Source organism: Glossina fuscipes, unplaced genomic scaffold, assembly GCF_014805625.2.
Source record: "Glossina fuscipes isolate IAEA_lab_2018 unplaced genomic scaffold, Yale_Gfus_2 73, whole genome shotgun sequence".
Lineage (NCBI taxonomy): Eukaryota > Metazoa > Arthropoda > Insecta > Diptera > Glossinidae > Glossina > Glossina fuscipes.
This window is the reverse complement of record NW_023998436.1, coordinates 1,132,687-1,137,219: the sequence shown is the minus strand read 5'-3', so window position 1 is coordinate 1,137,219 and position 4,533 is coordinate 1,132,687. Positions and strand designations below refer to the sequence as shown.

Genomic DNA, 4,533 nt, shown 5'->3' with positions numbered 1-4,533 from the left:
AACGCTTGTACGTTAATGCAAATGATTCGGACACGTACTTGTGGTCGCGAAGCCTCGAACCACATATTTTAATTGTTTGCAGATTGCATTTCCTGTTCATAAGTTGTATAAATAATGGGTACGGCTACGCTTCTTTACATTTTCATATTTTACTCAAAATTGATGAAAATGAGATGAAATACCTGAACATGCATCGCATCATTCTGAGATTAACATTCTTAATATTCTTGTATGTGGTGAGAGACAAATTATTATTATATATATATATATATATATATATTTTTTTTTTTTTTGAGATTTAAGGAGTCGTGGTGCTGCCGGATTTAAGTATCTTGACGATAAAGTAAATAGTCCTCATTGCAAGAAGCAAACTTTTTAAAGATTATCTTCTTCTTATTTTTTGAAATTCGTCTTTAATAATTGCAGCCAACTAATTTTTACTGATTTTTATACTCATCACCGAAGGATGAGGGGTATATTCATTTTGTCGAAACGTTTCAACGCCTAAAACGAAGCATCAGATAGCCCACATGGTATATATATATTGTTGATCAGCATCAAAATCTGAGTTAATTGAAGCATGCCCGCCTGTCCTTCCGTCCGTCTCCGTCTCTGTCCCGCTGTGTATTGTCTGCCGAGAAAATTAAGCTATCGACTTCAAATTTGGCGAAAACATTGAAAGTCTTTAGGCAAAGGTTGATATTAGAAAAGGTCCAAATCGGTGGAAGGACATGCCCACAATATCACGTAACCTGAAAACGATTCTGCGCATTACTCATAAACTATAGCACATGAATGTACAAAAATTTCAATGCATATTCTATTGGCGATGCTGTAGCATCTCTGCACAAAAATGAAAAAAATTAACCACGCCTACCCAATAGTGTATCAAAATTTAGTTATTTTTTCAATACCTTTAGAACGCGTCGAAAGAAGTGCCAAAAACCCCATAAAGTATACAAATTCTCGGGCAGTTACAACCCTTGAATGCATCTAATGCCAATCTGTCCTTTTGTCTGTGTGCGTAACTTTGTAGTATTTGCAGTAAATGTTTTCGCGTGAGGGAAAATGAAGATATCGCCTACGAATTTGCAAAAGATTTCGGAAGTGACTTAAATTTCCCCAAGGATACGCCTACGACGCACACACGCCTATGCGGCAAAAACTTTTATTTTGAAAATAGAAAAAATCCCTCGCGCTCGTTATTATAGAGCATTAAAATTTTTTTTTTTTGTCTTTTTTAGGATAACGATGATGGGTAGTATTCCGTCTTGTCTGATTAGAATTTTCTCACTTGTTTTGATTAATGACATCTTCATTCTTGTACATAACGCTGGCCAAACTTTATGCGTCTTTGCAGCGCCAGACTGTATAAAGTTATAGCAAGTGCAGTGTGCATGTACAGAGGATTAACATAAGTCAGATTGAGAGGGAATAGTGATTGCCAAAATTACATGATCACTACGTGAGTTTGATGAAAAGTTTCCCTTTTACGAAACAAATTGGAAATTTTTTCCTTAAAGTATGCAATAAATCTTAAAAGACGAGAAAGTTTTGTTAGCGGAGCTCCCACCCCTGCAACCTGTTGAAAGAGTATTTTGGAGGACGGTCAGATTTCACAAAAATCTCTGTCCTACAAGCGCAACGTTTACCTTAGGTTAAAAAATTAAATTCCTTTAGGGTCGGATATAGAAAGTTTGGAGAATGTTCAAGCAATGCTAAGCGTAACTCTTAGATTTTCGCCATAGCAAAGCTTGACATATGTACCACTACACTCTTCTGGTTCTAGTGAAGGAACAATTGTTTTTTTATGCAAATGTGAACGTTCTTCCGTAATTTTTCTTTTTTTTTTTTTGACATGTCAGGCAACGTAGCGTAATATGCTCCCGTAAGGGTGTCTATTTTTTAAGATCATTATTTAAGATAACTTCATGGCTATTTGAAAAAATTGCGCGCTATCACTTTCCTAGCAGGAGAAAAAACTTTTGATATTTTTGAGCCCCTTCTCTTTTCGTAATCTATTCCACTATTCGGGCTAAACAGCACTTGCGAAGCTTGCAGTGCCCGGCTTATATGACGCAAATAAAACAGTATAGTTTACTATATTTATTGGAATTTATCAGAGCCTGTAAATTACATATTTTCGCCTCCCTGAATGCATCTGACCATTAACACTATCTTTATATTGGCTCTTACATTCAATACGAAGTGGATAGATGTGGGCCTTCAGATTTCAATTATTGAGGTTGAGCCAATCTATCGGTTTTTACTAATTTTTTAACTTCACCCCAATAGAGTGTTAACGTAAAATATGAGATCAAGTTTGTTCTTCTGGGAGAAAATATGACATCGCAATGATGATTTGTAAAGAAGGACCGAGAGACAAACTTGATTAAATCGTTTTCACTATTCGCCTTCATCAACAGCATAGTTGCATAGTTTCTGAAATTGGTCTAATAAATCCAATATATCATTTGTGTTGGCTACAAAAGACTCTTCATAATCGAATTAATTAAAAATTGTTATTTTAATGCAAATATTGTTTTGTATTAACATTGATGTACACAAAAATGTTTTTCTTCAAATTTTACCCTTCATATTGTAAAAGCTTTTCATAGCTCATTCTCTGTTATAAAATCTACATAACGTTATATCCACAATATGTTTTCGGCATATTTAAATATATTTTGCTAAGCAAATTATATCATCACATGTAGTAAGTAAATGCATGCACATACATGAATACTTTTAGACTTGGAAATTTAGATCCAATAAAACTTGAATTTACTTGAGCTAAGGTATTGTTGACATAAATGCATTACTTGGCTTTGCGAAAATATTATATTTTGTTAAATTTTCATTTACTTAGATAAGTTTATTTAGGTTTATACATATACACAAGACCATCATGTAATCATACATTAATGAAATTAAATTTCGATGTTTATTGATGTAACTAAGAAAAGTAATTTACCAAAATATTCTACTTGCACCCAAAAAGTTTGCACCTCTCTCAGGCTCTGTACGTGCCATATATATACATACACTATAGATCAGGCCTCATAGAAAATGTAGCAAACTTTCAAAGCATTGCGAACAATTTGTTTACTCAAATGACGATTATGTTCAATATAAAGTGAGCTAATAGGTTGTTGTAGATAATAGGTTTAACAATTAGGCCCTTTCTGCATATAAGGGCTTACATTTCCTCGGAACCCTCATTAGCGGGGTGGATATCCCCAATAGACCTATTTGGTCGAAATACTGTAATGTTGATTTCTCGGTCAATTTGCTTTTATGAGCCAATTTACGCAATGAAAGATTGACCTTTTTATCGTATAAAGATTCAGTTTCCGTATGAACAGTTATATGGAAGGAGGTTCAAAAGATTGTTCCTGCCGAACCAAAATGTTCATAGCAAATTTAAAAAGTCGAAATTTTACCACTCGGCGATTTTTGTCGAGAAATTTCGAAAATTACATTATTTTCATTACATTTGTTTATATCGGAAGTGGTCGTGTAAAAGTGGATGGATGCGAACGATTTTCAATAGCATTCGTTCTTGGATGGAAGCACGTCAGTGTGACAAGTTTCACGCCAATATGTCAAAAATTCCAACTTTTATGTTGAACACAAAAAACATGGACAGACGGACAGACAAGTTTACATGGCTTCAGAAAGTGATGATACTGATTTGATCGGTATAAAGCTTTGGAATTCTTCTGTATATTGGCATACATCCGCACAAACTTACCACAAGCGGAGTAAGGTATAATAAGAAGAAAGCACAAGATATAAGAAAACAAGAAATAAGAAAAATAAGAAGGGTGGGAACAACAAACACTTCTTAAAGTTTCATTTTTCGGGCTTAAAATGCAATTTCTTTCTACCGATTTAATGCATATATATATTTTTTTTTTTATATGATGTGGTAGGTAATTTTATATGAACTTTTACAGCCGCCTTTATAACAAAAATGCCGCCTCATCCCTTTAATTTTTCGAATCCACACCTTTGATATTAATTGACAGATTAAGTAAAAGTAAATTACAATAACCCCTCTCACCGCCCTTCTTCTCACTACTGCTTAAAACTGTTAAATTAATTTAAATATGTCGGGACGGCGCGTACGCCATTCCCGGCTATCAAAAATTACACGCACGAGTTATTCACATTAGGAATAATCGCGGAGGTCAACTCAACCGATAGTGCAATGGCCAAGCCTCACTCCGGGGGAACCGCCTTCGTGATCACGGTAACCCCTACGCCAGGTAAGTATGCTTTCAAAGGATTTGAAACTATTACTTGTACTGGATAATTCATAAACTAAACGAGAATTTTTTTTGAAAAAAATACACACTCAACAGTTGAATGAAGCAAAATATAATATAAGGGATAGTTTGCTGCGATTAAATGACTTACAAGATAGGAATGAGAAAGAAAATAAAATTCGGTTATCTTTTTACAGTGCACTGTTACTTCTGTTATTATTATTTAGATATAGACACATCGAATTTTTGCCTGTTCCTTTGC

The 4,533-nt window shown here is 34.3% G+C and overlaps 1 non-coding gene across 1 annotated transcript; it reads right to left on the bottom strand.

Annotated features, from left to right (window-relative positions):
* Window positions 1-4,114: 4,114 nt before the first annotated feature.
* Window positions 4,115-4,279, bottom strand: LOC119638165. Its single transcript, XR_005247389.1, has one exon. It is a non-coding gene; the product is annotated as a U1 spliceosomal RNA (small nuclear RNA).
* Between the last annotated feature and the right edge of the window lie 254 nt (window positions 4,280-4,533).